Here is a 15,936-nt window from a genome sequence, read left to right as displayed (position 1 = left end):
TTTCCGGCCTTCACTCGCTCGCGGTTCTGTCGATCAATTTTGAAAAGCGTTTATGCCCTGGTAATGCTCACATCGATCCTATATCTCAAAAAATCCATGTATAGGTATAAAAGTACGTCGCTGGAATATTGATTGTAGCAAAGTGACTGCTCGTGAAAATCTATGGATAATGAAAAAGCTGCGACAAATGGCTTTCTCAAAACCGTTAGTAATAAATATCTTTTAACTTTAAATAAGTGACAGCTGACACAATTAAATATATATCGAGATAAAATGTAATTCATATTTTTCACGTATCTATTATTATCATTATTGTAGCATATAATTTTTAAATATTTATGAATATAAAATTAAATTTTTTCTGGTGAAAAAATTTTCTCCTTGCTTATTAAGAAATCTAATAAAAAGATTTCGATAGCCATTTTTTCAGAATTTTGCGTTGTAAAATTGATCGAAGGTATCAATGTTAAAAGATTTGTTATTTCATGTTGGTAACTATGGCAATTAGTCAGAACGTGTTGATAGATAATACATACATAAAAGAATGCAATTCTCTCCTCTGTCTTTCGTGAAATCGGTACGCGATACTGATTAACGAGGCTCGTCGAAGAAAGTGAACCCCGTCCATTGTGCTGCGGCATCAATGAGCTCTCTTCGATCATTTTCTTTCAGTCCTTTAGTGAGTCCTCTTCTTTGGCTTTGCGCTTGTCATTCTCATTTTGTTCACTGGACTCTCAATTTCAACTGTACATTTGTCTCTCGGATATTCTGATTCCGTCGTGTCAATCGATAATGTCCGATTATTTCTCAATACAGAAAGAGAGGAAAGAAAGTATGTCTTCTCCCCGTATTTTATCATTTGTTCGCAAATGATTCAATTGGAAGCAATTGATTTTATTTAATTTAACTCAAATATATTATTTATTAAGTATTCCCTTCCCTTGGCTCATACAATTTTATAAAATAGTTAAATGTATTGCAATAGAAAATGGAAAATACTTATTTCGAAAAAATCTGGTATTAGCACTTTTTATTTATTATTGATTTTGTTAATATTAACAATAATATTTAATACAATGATGTTATGATTGATTAAGTACAATTAACTAATTATAGAATTATAGAATACAGACTATCAGATTAATAATTCATACATAAGTTAAAACTGCAAAATTTATGCAAAAAAATTTATTTAAACATTGATAGATAATGATCGGAAATGTACAGTAATCAAATATTTTAATCCTATTCTCAAATAATTGGATAATTTGTTTTATAACATTTTTGAGATTTTCATATCAAAATAGTTATTTGATAATCAATTGTAGCTCTACTGTTAATCTATAATTTACGTATATTACGTGTACTATTTTTAATACTGAGCAGCTTATATACAGAAGTTATGTGAATGTATATACATATACATTCATTTGCATACATTTTAAAATGTTTTACTGTTTTGTTAATTTTGTAATCAAATACTGTTTTCTAAACAAAACTGATATTTTAAGGCTATTTTTATGGAAGGCCACATTACCATCCATTTTTTTCTTTGAGTCATTATGCAATGTCGCCATATTTTTATTAATAGTATTCTAAGTAATAAATATTTCGTAACTTTGAGTCCAGAATCGATTCAACAACATTTTAACGAATGTAATTGTCAAGTTTTAAACTTAAATATTGATTATTAACAAAGTTGTTGTGTAAAATGTAATTGGGGTGCCATAATACCACCTTCTCCTCGAATGCTTGAAATATTATATTTCTACTATCTGTCTACACACAAAAGTAGATATTTTTATTTTTTAAATTTCTTGCAACTTCAAGTACAATATAATTGACTATAATTTATATAATAATGTTCACGAACTGAGCAATATTGACAATATTTCGAGCATACATCAGCCAAAATTTAACAATCATGTGCACGTTTGTATCGATCATCTTCAACACGATAAAGGAACGTGACACATGGAAATTGCTGAGCATGAAGTGACTCTTGTCCCCGCCATGAGTTCAGTAATTGTTCGTTCTCTCCGCATGATTGCTACGAAATAAAAAGAGTGGCAACTCAATGTGTATCACAAGATAACAAGTAGGCAGGAGAAATAAAACCACCTACACAAGTTTCATACTATTGCAAAGAAATCGCAAATAAAATCTATCATAAGAACAATATTAAAAAAGAGCTCTCTTTCTTGATATAAGTATTAAGATTGTTATCGAAACAGAATATTGTTTAAGAGGATCCTGAACCGATTACCGAACTTGATCGAGGTCGATGGTACAGACTTTTTTTAATTCCAAATTCGATAATAGTGACATCTTTCATTTATTTCTTATGTTTGTTATACATATATCGTTATGTCTCGCTCAAACACATTCATCTGTCCTTATCTAACATATTGCAACGCCATCTCTTGGAAGATCAAACACCTACTGCTAGATACAATTATTGCTTCGTTTACCATTCCGAGTCTTCACTCAGCGTTCATATACACGTCACTGCAGATCGATATATTTTCTTTTGAAGCTTTTATCTTAGTTTCATAAACTCACAATGTTAGTATTAATCCATGGCATGTTGTGTGGAATAAATGGGTTTGGCAATTATGGCCATAAGAAATGCTTGCCAATCCAGTAATAAAGCATAAGACAGTTCTGGTTGTAATTATTTGTTTCATTATATGTACATATAACTACTTTGTATTTCTTTATAAACGTTTATATTTTAGTTTATATTATATTGTAGTTAAATAAAGTTTATATTATATTTTATTATTTGACGTAAACAATTTTAATTGTGATAGATGCAATTGATACTTAAATGTTTATTTTATTTTACAATTTTTTTTATTATTTTATAGGGGAAACCAGGACCAGTAGACTCATTCTTCAGTTTCGAATTTGGTAATGTCTTGAAAGAAAAAGGTTTTCGAAAGTATATGCACTGTACAATTTGTTTATCGGCATAAAAATATAATCAGGGTTGGCAAACGTTACTTTCCCATTGATGGCGTACTTACCCTAAATATAATTTTGATCATAAAAATAATAATGTAGATCGCTGAAACATAATAAGCAATGTTGTCAAAAGTTTATTTTCTAATCAGGGCATTCTATATAATTATTTTGCTCATCTAATAAAATTATTTTTAGATCTTTCTAGTTAAATCTTTAGATACTTTAATAAAATCTTGTTTATAGCACATCTAAATATCTACTGTTGTCCTGTAGAAATTTTAGTAGCGTGTTTAGTAATATTTAACAGCGTATCATATCTCTAATAGCCGGTGCTAAGAACAAGTGTAATATGTAAATACAGTTCTATAAATTAATAGAAACTGACGGATTATTAACTAAGTTTATAGTTTAGCAGATTGTTTTAGTGTTTAAATAATCTTTAATGGAAAATGAAAATTTTTAAATCTCCGTTTTTGAGATGTCCGATTTAAACGATTAAACGTAAATATAAAGTTTTGATTTCAGTAAAGCACTGTATTGAGATTAATTCATGTTAATTCCATTTTAAGCTCCATTATATTTCCGTTATTATATTTTACTTTAATACTACTTCTGGATAGCAACATTTTGGATAGCGTGGTCAAAACTGATTTGTTCTTGGTTGGAAGATATATCCTTGTTGCGGCGCCGTTTGCGTGTATCTCTGTATTATAATAAATGTCATGTAAATACAAGATTGATATTAAAACTGGCGCGAATTTCGGATGGACGTCAGGGAGTTCCATCTTTACCATCGCTGCAATCCTGAACCGGCACGTCGGCGAAAAGTCTAAACAAATATTTGCCACGTACTGGCCAACCTACTCTATTTGCATGTGCGGGGGGGCGTGCGCACAGGCGAGGATATATTGGTTTACCTACTGAAATATTCGGCCGTCTGTCAGCCAGTGTAAATCTCATTCATAATAATGACGACGCTGCATATCTTCTTCCTTTCCTATTCCTTTTTTATTTTCTCCCTGAACGCTGTTTCTTCTTCGTCGTCGTTATTACCGGTGATTCTCTTGATACGCAGCCATCAGGAATGTTATTTTAGTCTTAAAATGAATAAAATTCTTTTGAAACTGACAAAATCTTGAAGTATTAACTCTGGCGAATTCAAAGATCTTTTTATGTAAAAATATATTTTTATGCATTCATTATCATAAGTTCTTTGTATATATTGAGTACACAACATCGTACGTAATTATTAATATTTTTTATATGAAGAGTGTCAGAGATAAAAATAACTGTTTATTGGTAAAATGATTTCCGCATTCATAAATATTTTAATTGTCTCGTTTAAAAAATACATGTCACTATACTTTTCTTCTAAATCGTATAATAACCTTCTAATATTTTTTGCATCACGAATGCATAATTTAAATTGTGAGGCTTGCGTTCCATAAATTGTATAGCTGCCTATGCAGCAGATAAAAATCTCAATTGTCTTAATACACAGTAAAATGAATTTTTAATTTAGGTCAAATTTATAAAAGGATATTAAAAGAATGTTATTTTGAAACAATTTTGAGATTTAATAATGCTACGTTAAAAATACATAATATATTTATTTATATTACTAGTAATTAAAAATTTTTAAAATTTATTATTTTAAGATTATATTTTATCTTCCTCTCTCTGTTATAAAAAATAATGACTTTTTATATTAAAAAGTAAGATTAAAAAATTAAGTTTCATTCACTGTGGTTACAAAATGGTTTCCATAATCGGTGTATCATTTTTCTAACCGTATCGAAATAGGTCGTTCTCAAGAAGTATTCCGAGGATGGCAAGGTATCGCATAACTCAGGATTACTTTCCTCTGCACACAAACGAAATCGTCTTATCACCTAGCACTGGTTCACTTTTACTAGCAAGAAAAACGTTGAACTCGCACACGGTCGAATTTACGTCACTTTGTCGGTGAGGAACGAGATCTTAAAATGGTATCTTCAAATATTTAGAAATCATAAAACTTTTATTCTATTAGTATATTAAATTATAATGTACAGTGCTCCATTTTTAAATAATACATTAAGATTTCTCGAAAACTATGGTAGATAGGGAAAAATGTTTCAAACAAAAGTTGTATGGTTCGCAGAGGGACATAAGAAGGTACCATTGATTTAACCTTGGGTGGCGTCGTTAAAGTTAGGTCAAGGTCACATCGATTTTTTTAAATGGAACACCATATTTTTGATTCCAGAATCTAATAGCTGATGTCGAGAGCTTTCCAAACGCTATAAGAAAATATTTTTTCATTAAGTACTTTTTGAATTATGACGCTTGAAAGTTACAGTACCGCCGGCATTAGCATTACCCAAGGTATCCGACTGTGTTGTCGGGTACTATTTTTCCGTACTATATTTACCTACTATAGTTTTCGAGAAATCTTGATACATTATTTAAAATGGGACACCCTGTATAGGATGTTCCCCTATACAGGGTATCCCATTCACATCTCGAAATTCGAAGGTAATCAAATAGCATGAAAAATTAAGTAATAAAAGTTCGTGCTATTTCTTTTTAAATAAAATAGTTTTTATGTATAATGTTTAAGGTATAATCAAATAAACGTTAAAAAGTCATTCATATCACATGTATGATCGTGCGGTAGTATGCGTACAGTTACAATGTTGTGTCGATGATCGCGCAATGTTCGACGTCTAATAGATACCATTGTATGACACACAAATAGATCACTTTTTATCAAACATTTAGGATTGATTATATTTAAATCATTATACTTAAAAAAAATTGTACAGAAAAAAATGGCATGCACTTTTATCACTTAATTTTTTATGAACTTTCACGCTACAATTTTATTAATTTTGAATTTTGGGTCACTCCGTATAGTGTATGTGTGTGTGTGTGTATTGTTACATCCGTGCTGCTTCGATTCTCTGCGCACTGAATCGTGTCACGAGCTAGAAGAATGGACAGACGGTTGCCAAGGCGACGCGGGCCGTTTTGAGTTGGATCGGGTTTTGAACTGTCAACGCGTTGGTTCGAGCTGGTGTCTTTGGAAAAGATTATTAACTGTTACTTACGTGTCGTTGCCTTTGTGCGAGCGTAATAAAGAGTCTTTTTATAATTTGCGTGTTATCATTTCCGCGATCGAGCGCGTACGTTCTCTTGGGTTGGCGATTCGGTTGTGCGAAACGGATAACCCACGGCGAGCGTAACAATATATATGTATATATTAGGTTAGTGCAATGAAATGACCATTTTTCGTATTATAAGATGGTGGTTTTCCTTTTCCAATATATTCTACAATATTAAAAAAGAATTAGCGATTATACCATTCGATAAAGCAAAGTTTCAGCTTTAAGAATCTATATTTTTAATTACAGTATAATGATTTTTAAAAGAGTTATGAGCAATCAAAGTCAAAATGCTCGTTTTTACTTAATTCGCGAGTAACTCAGAAACAAAAAATCGTAGGAACATTATTAAAAAATTTTGTAGGGAAAACTTCAATCTTTCACGACAGATAATCGTAAAAATTTTCTCGATTTTTTGGAGGGTACATGGCAGACCTATAAAGTGAAAAGATATTTTTTCATTTTTTTCAGCTAGTTTTCTATACGTAAACATTTTCAAATTCACATAAACTCAAAGAATGTGGTAAGTTTTTAGAAGTAGAGTTTTCAAGCTTTAAAATCCTTTTTTAAATTTAAATTTCGTTCATTTTTTAACGAAGTTACGACTGCTCTTAATAGCAATACAAAAATGGTAATTTCATCTGTACCAACCTAATATATATATATACACAAACATTTCTATGCATAAATCATTTATGCATTTATAATTTTTAAGTTCTTTTCTTGGACTCTTTTTTTAAATGTTAGACGTCGTTATCGACAGCCGGATTATTCATTACGATCGATTTTATTAATTAAAATGCTATGTGCAGATATGAGAAGTCACATCCAATGGAGAAGTGGACATATCACAAGCGGTCAGCATACCAATCGAAAAGAAAAGAAGGTCGAGATGCAATTTATCGTGTCAATCGTGACAGCTAATCGACAGTCGATTATTATCGTGTCGACGCATAGAAATGGATTTATTTCGTCACGTGTTCTTCTTCTTCTAAAATTCTTAAGCTTATATTTAGTCACGTTTCTATCGTGAATCTAAAAAAGAAATCAATTTTGAATTGTGAGACGATTTAGTAGATGGATCTTAGGAATAAATTTGATATTTGCGATATTATATTATAATCGCGGTCTTATGTAATATTAATTTGATTAAAAATAAAAGAATAGATATGAGAGAGAGAGAGATATGGAAATGTAAAAAATGTATATGTATTCACAGTTATAAAGTTAGAAAAATGACTTCAGTTGACAACAACGGAATGAAAATGTGAAAGATTGCCTTCGTTGATGGATGAAATATTCTCTTGGCAATAATCGTTGGCATCTCAAAGTGCTCGTCGGAGTTAATCAAATTCCAAGAGTAAGAAGAGAATTTGTGATAGAGAATTGTGGATGAATTGCGTGTCAAAGTGTGGTCTAACATTGTGGAAATAATGAAGCATCTCGTAGCTATTTTTTTATGCCAATTTATACGGTATTAATACAGTATTTATACATCAGTAATAATTTTATAGAGTAATAATTTTATTCGAAACGTTTTTCATGGAAATCAATAATGAAAATCAATAACGAAATCGGAACGAGTCATCGCTAAATGCATTATTACAGATTTAAATTTTATTTTTTAATTTAATAAACTTTTAACAAAAAGTTAAAGGTTTTCCGCGCGAACATCAGCCCTTATTTCTTTAAAATGAAGAAGAATGGATATCATGCATATTAATATATAGCGGTGCATATCTTATTTTTTTAATTTAAAAAAAACTTACAGTTTATGAATTTAAAAAAAAATGAGGCTTATAAAAATACAAAATATTAATTGTTCAGTCTTATTTTCCAATTTTGATATGATTTTATAACTTCGAATTTGGAATAAAAATTCTAATAAACTGGAATTTCCTCGATTTAAACCGAAAATAAGGTTTTATTATTTATTTACGCATTGGAATGAAAGCAAACTGAGAGGGAACATTGGCTCGAATTGAGAGATACTCTCTCGGTAATTACCAACCAGATTGACTGTGCTCTTGCCGTATCCCAGGTGGGCGAAACGAGATCGAGAGAAGAGTAAGAGATTCGTCGCACGCATTGATCCGATAACAAAGAGCGATATAAAGCAGGCAGAACAATGAGAGATCTAAAAGCACAAATAAATGTAACAAATAAATGAGACGTTGACATTTTGTTTTTATGGAAGCGCGACAGGTTGTTTAATACCATCTAATAAGAGAGAAAAGGGATGATTCTTTTCCATTCGAGTTGGCTGCTTAATAATTATCATTCTTTTACATTTTCTTGTCGGATTGAAAGAACTGGGACAGGAAAGAAAAATATAATGGTTATATATGAGAAATATGATAGTAATTGCTACGGACAATAAATCAAATCATTCAAGCTACGGAATACAAATGGAATACATTAAAATCGGCCATGTGTCTATTATTAGATGGAATAAGTTAGTATTGATTTTGAAGCATTTAAATTCAAATTTTCTATCAACAATTTTTCTCTATTTTAATATTATTAGTATTCATTTTTTAAATAATATATATATTTTATGAAATAATATTGGAAGCAGGACATATACGTACTTGTTTTATGCCTCAGTAATTTCTTCAATAATTGTGAACGACGAATTATAGACATTTATGTCATCGAATATATCTCTTTCATTTTTATTAAGCGATAATTATAAAATAAGTATATATTATATTTAGCTAAAGAAATCTCTACACTTTTAATATATTAATTATAATAATTTTTCTTTCAATCATATTATTTTTTAAATAGTACCTACATTTCTTTGGTTATTACTACGATGTTACACTACAAAGTTATAAAATAATTAATTAAATTTTCCAATAAACTATACTTCGTGAAATTTTTATTATTTTAGGAAGCTAAATTAAAATTTATAAAAACACTGATATTAATTTAACGTGACATGCAATTATTAATTATCGGAAAACATTTACTTCATGTCTAACTTTGCGAAATATTCTACAAAATTTAACCTTTCATATATCGTAGCAAAAATTGCTATTCAACGTTTTTCATTATATTTGTGGGTTCGCGTCAATTTGTGCGAGTTAATCAAATCGGAGAAAATGAGACGAGGATTCGCGGACGTGTCGCTTGAGGGCCGTCGAAGCCATCGCATGCGTAATACTGAAAAAAGGAAAAGGGTCTGGATGCAATTTGCTGCCGTCGACCGTGACGACCGTGCCGAACGACGATAGTCGGACGCGTGAGGAGTGTTCCCCCATAAAGGGAGACGTATAAATAAAATGAAAAAAAGGAGAAAGAGAGACGTGGAAAACCGCTTGAGGAGGGTTGGCCGGAGCTGGAATGAGGAGAAAGAGAGAGGTAAGGTGAAAAATAGAGAGGCAGAGATACGGAACGGCTTACGTGCACTTTTACGGAGAAGGATCTAAACAAAGTCCGGCGCGCATTACTTTACGAGCGTGGAGAGACGTGATCCATCTCGTCGTTAATGCGACGCGAAGCGTCCCCATAAAAGGATCGTGATCTCTCCTTTCGCCACCTGAGCAGAGTGTCTGGCTAATCCGAGGTGAAGGAGGTTCGACGATGTCGCAAAGCCACAATGTCGCAAATAAATGCTGCGCGAATTTACAAGCCGAGTTACATACCATGTCGACTTGCGGATACATCTAGTCGTTGCTGTCAGAGATAACACTTGATAATAACTTTAACGAAAAAAAAACTCTAAATTTAGTAAAATTTTAAAGAAGCTAGTTCCTCGAAATCTAAATAAAATTATTTTTATTACTTTTATTACTTTTTGTTATTTATATATTTATTTTTTTGATATTCAGAGATAATTGTAATTTATATTTATTATATAGATATATTAAAGTATTAGAATTTGTTAAGCTATATGATATCGAAACGAAACTTAATGAGTGAATGCGATTTAATGCTTTATCCATTGCAGATAGAAATTCTTGCAATATGTATCGGTTTATTCACAAATCTTAATTAAACATTCCGGGTGTCAGTCGATTCGATCGGGATTATTAGTTCCTGTTGTTGCTAGCAGGCCAATTGTTAGCATTTCCGGTCGATGCCTCGAAGGGAAATTCCACGAAGTGTACGCTATAAGGGAAACTATGTGCGTAGAATTTCGCGAATTTCCAGGTTTACAGGATAATCATCTTATGATCCTCGAAGAATCGATGTACACGAAATAACATTATTATTCGATATGCTACTTTAAGAATAAGTTTTCGATATTTCTCGTACATATAATTGTTCATATATTTTAAATTCTTTTATGAAATTCAATATGACGTCAAATTATACTAAAAATTAAAAATAGAAATGCACAGAGTCTTAAAAGTTGTATTATTGGAAAACACATCGTTAAAAGAAATAACGACCGTATCAAAATTAAGTTCACACGATAGAAAGAATGAGCGAAAGGAGTTTGAATTGGCGCAATTAATTTTGCAAGATGAACTTTACTGCTATGACTGTGTAATCGAAATCCGATATGGAAACTGGATCCCATTTCCTAATTGATGTAACGTAAACGCGTTAAAATTGATATAGTTTACTCTCAGAATTGCTTCATCTTACAACTGCGTACTCCAAATGTTTATTGAACGTAATGAGAAATTGAAATTGTTGCAGAGAAGAAACGTATTAAATGAGAATCGATACATACAATGATATTAAACTGACTGTAATATGATTGCTTTTAATTGTACAAATCTAGTTTCTAAATAATGATAACAGTTGTAACTAAAGTAATATATCGAAATGACATCTTTTAACACCTTTGGCATTTTGTAAGGCATCTTCATCTTTTCATAAGTCTCTCTCTAATTCGTTTCTATCATGTAGATTAACTTTGTCAGTTCAACTTACTCTTCATCTTTTTCTAATTCTTATAAATATACAAAAAGGTGAAATGTTATATATATATATATAGAACCGAGATTAAAATTAAATTACGTTGGTAGAAACGGATACAAGTCAGATTTTTTATTATTATTTTGATTTTCTTTATGTTCTTATACGTTCTTTTGTTTATTTATTTGTTTTTCCTTTTTTATCTTTACATCATATTTTTTTAGGACACCTTTTTTTATCTTTCACGTTACGAAAGTTTATATTCTTGTCGACTTCAAAAGATAACATCACAAATTTTTATATCTTTTAAACTTTTAAGAGTTAGCTTTTTTTAGAGTTTTATATTGAATTTAGGTTTGACTTTTGTGAAAATAGTTCCTCACGTTGTCCGACAGTAAAAACGTCAACATATTGGCCAGTGGACAAGGGATGTAATTCGGATTGTAAATTTACGCAGCGCAGCGAATTTATTTGCAACGTCACGGCTTTGTGCTGTCTAAATGGCAAATTAAAGTCGTCCAAACATAACTTCGATATTCAATTACGTCCGTTTTATCTGTTTGATAGAAAAATCGATTGCAGAACTGATCGCGTCGTCTCGCGAGCGATAGTTGTAACGTAAGCACGGCAAGAGGTGCGTCAAATGGCGCTGGCGAAGCAGCATATCTTATTAGAAACAAATATTCATGTCACATACCCGGTACCGGCTGGTGCCAAGTGTTTGACTGTTACCCTACGCCGCACGTGCGTGAGAACCGGGCGAGTCTGGCATACCTACTCCGTGTTTCAAAGAACTTTGAAATAATATCGAGCGAATTTTTCCATTCGACCCGTAACCCCTTCCCGTTTCTCCACTCTCCACCGCCCTCCATCGCGTCGAAATCCAAATAACCGAGACCGCAGTGCATGTGTGCCTTCGTCCACTCGCTAGACATATTTTTAAAGTGCATTCGACGAGACCTGTATTTGATGCGAATATTTGAAAATAACGTCGTATTTCTCTTTTTGAGATGCGAAGTGTAAACTGCTTTAAAACGTTTGTTACGTATATTACTAGTAATTATAATTGCGTATCCGCATTGTAATAGGATTGCTGAAATATTTCTTGTGATTTTTTAATTTACTGAGTCTTTATTAGTAAAGATCCTTTTGTCGATTTGAAATTAAACTTTTCTTGATGAAAATGTCAATATGGTTATACGGAAAGAACGACTTTATTGAAGTATTTAAAAATTTAGCTAGATACAGGTCTGAACGTAATTTTATCTGGCCATCAAAACAATTATATTGGACATTGAAATAATGAGCAATGCTGTAAAAAGTTTTGACACGAGGAACTAGCTTTAGCGTCCTACATAATGATTTTGATGGATTTTAACAAAATTGTTTTCATCTGGCTAAATTTTTAGGTACTTCAGCAAAACCATTTTTTTCGTATAGAATTTTCGAGCAATAATGATTTAAATTACTACCAATTTAATTATTTTAAATATTCATATCCAAATTAGCTAAAAATTGTGATTAGAACGGAAGTCGATAATTTTTGGATTTTCTGTGAATGATATTCACTTTATAAAGACATTTCGCAACAGAACGTCCAAATAAATACATTTTATAGAAAATATACACCGAAAAAACGATTTATAAATTTAGATAGATACAGATCTGAAAATATTTTTGATAAACTACGTACATTAAAATAACTATGTATAATATAACGATCAAAATAATTGCTAAAATTTTTTGCAGCATCATGTTTTTTACTCATCATGCTTAAATAATTTATATAATTATTTTGATGATCTAAACCTGTCCGAAAGCCGTTTAAACCCCTTAATTTCTTATCCGCTAGTATCGACGAAAAATCAATATACTGTAATTTCATAACACACGTCCCATCACTGTTGAAACTCGTGTTTAATTAACTAATTGCGATCGACCCAACAAAGTTATTTTCAGATCTGTATCTAGCTAATTTTCAAATATTTCAGTAAAATAATTTTTTTATTTATACAAATTTTTTTGCAAAATTCATGATATTTTTGAATATTTAGATGGACTTTATCGAAAATATTATTTTGATATTCATATCGATTCAATAGTTATAAAAAGCAAAGTAATTGACATCAGGTAATTCTGTGTAATAGATATTTATATTATTAGGAATTCTTATATTAAACGAGTTAAAAGGTCATGATCTGTTTACAATTTGAAGCTCAATTTATTAATAAATGGCGAATAAATAATGTGTAAGTATACGTAAAAACAATTTACTTGAAAAATATTTTTTTATTCGTGCATTTACTATGTTTTATGAATTCAAAAGTGAATATTTAATTTGAACCATGCAGTGCAAAAGTCATCATTATACAATATCGATATTTACGCAGAATGTATTTTTAGACACGTTATCAGATATCCATCCTCTGTATAATAAATGATCAAGACAGGATATTGAATATCATATTTAGAAATGCATTTAATGAAAATGGTATTAATTATGTAATTCATACTTATAATCTAATTGAATAAGTATTCTTAACCTTATTAAATGAGAAAAGCATTGATATTATAAATTGATTGTTTAGTATTCTTTTTCAGTGTGAAATTATACTATCATTATATAAGAAAGTATCACAATACATATTATTTCTCTTGATAGTAAAGCTTTACTAGATAAACGAAATGAAATTATGGATGGATCTTTTTATATTTTTCGTGATTTAGAAAGAATTTACATTCAGAGCTTTTTATAGATTTGCAATTTTGCAAAGATTCCGAGTTTTTTTTGCGCTTTACTTTACGCGCGGATACATACATTCAATATTAAATTCCTGAAATATATTGGACTCTCAACACGTGTATCCCCGAGATAGAAAATGCTGTAACAGAAATATCTTATATCTCATTAAAAACAAATCTTAACATCCCTTCTCACTTTGATTTTACATTCGTATCAGACAACGACGAAAATATCAATTTTATCATCGATATCAATTTTAGTTGCCCACTGTATCGTCGTTAAAAAAGTCTAGGTCATTATTTTCAACTTTTCTCAGATGACATTTTCAAATTGACTTAAAATTGACAGAATTTTAATGGAAAACCATCAAAATTCTGATAGATCTGCTAAATTTTGTACGAAACTTACCTTCGTGCTCGAACCTGCGACATGTAGAAGTTTCGTATAAGAGAGCTAAAAATATGTGACTTCCAAGTTGTCATTTTATGTGTGGAACTCCAATAAATTAACAGAATATAAGCTTTCTTTTAATTATATGTATGAGAATACACCTTTTGATGGGGGAAATTTTGGGCAAAACAATATATTATTACTAACAAACATAACAATGAATTCACGCAATAACATACATATGCAAGATAAGATCTTATCGATAGCTTCATATATGATCCGAAGCTCCGTCTTTATTCCGCCGTGATACTTGGGGTTACAGTATTTTTTTTGTTCACAATTATTTACAGAATTATTCTCCACTATCTTCTTACACGACTATATTTATACAATCCGCTCGTCGCTCGTCGTTTTGTTTTTTAGTTAATCTTCGCTCACCAAAGTGATCGATTGTACGTACAGTTATACAAAATTTACGCGAGCACTATGCACGCGCGCCGGGAAAAGAACACCGTCGAAAAAACATATCGAACGCTACTATATGACTTCGCGATTATTATTTATACAGGAAGATAGCGTTTGGATTTGGTATACAATGTCGACGGTCGAATTTACCTTTACGCGAGCAGTACTTTATCATTTCGAGATAATATTCGCATAACGCCGAGTTCATTCGGATATGGAACGATTGTCCCATTTAACAACGCAGGATTGCAAGTTCTCTTAATATACAAGTCGAATCGATTGCGCTCGTGAACGAAGACAATGCAATTCGTTTAATTAGCTTCCTGAACACTCAGCGACAAGCGCGTAAGCACGTTTCGTGTTCCGAAGGATTCTTAAAGCACATTTCCGTCTCGCGATGTATCCTTCGTCAAGATCAAGATGATCCTAGGACACATCTTGACTTACATAAATCTAACCAAGGAAACGCCTTTCAACCGTGTGTTCGGTTTTTATTATTTTACAAAAAGTATACATCATATCAATTAAAACACAACAGGAAATTACTTCGTGATTAACACCAGAAGAATCGAGACAATCGTATTGAGAGAGAGAAAAAGATATTCCTTACTTAATACAACTTTTCCTATTTAAACTTTATTTTTAAACTAATTTTTAACATTTTTTAAAACATTTTTCTTTCAATTCTTTATTAAAGAAGAAGGAAAGCATATCCTTAAAAGAAAGTATTTATTAAAAGAAAAAAAAGTCCTCTAATTGAAAAATTCAAATTCGCAGATAAATAAAACACTGATAAAATGCATGAATAATTGTCGGATAAAGGCCTCTTTGATATCTCAAAGTTATAATTCCTTATCTTAAGATAATATTTTGTAATTTTCTGTGTTAATACGATCGACGATATGTTTATACTTCGAGAATATAGATATGTAATAGATCGATATAGTCGAAGATAGTTAGTTGAATTTAATAAGAAATAATATTATTTTATCTCGGATCTTCTGATGTTAATACAATACATATGATACCGATTTATGATACCGATCCTAAAGCTTAGCGGCGCTGGAAGAGAAGAGGAGGGTTTAGATATTCATTAAATGGTTGGGAAATCATTCTTCGCATCATCCACACCGCTAACAGTTTTCCACGTATTCGAAGTTTCATTTTCTTGTATTGTCTGATATTACAGTCTGGAGGAGTATTTGGAAGCGCGAAAGGAGGAATGAGCCGCCGTAAGACTCGCCGAGTGACAGTGACATACAATTGCCAGATAATCGCCAGTATAATAATTTCCACGGTGGACGATTTAGGGATTTCGAGGGTTGTTCACGGTCCCCTATAATCCCGCTA

The sequence above is a fragment of the Mycetomoellerius zeteki genome, unplaced genomic scaffold (assembly GCF_001594055.1).
Source record: "Mycetomoellerius zeteki isolate Tzet28-1 unplaced genomic scaffold, Tzet1.0 scaffold496, whole genome shotgun sequence".
NCBI lineage: Eukaryota > Metazoa > Arthropoda > Insecta > Hymenoptera > Formicidae > Mycetomoellerius > Mycetomoellerius zeteki.
This window is presented reverse-complemented; position numbering follows the sequence as displayed.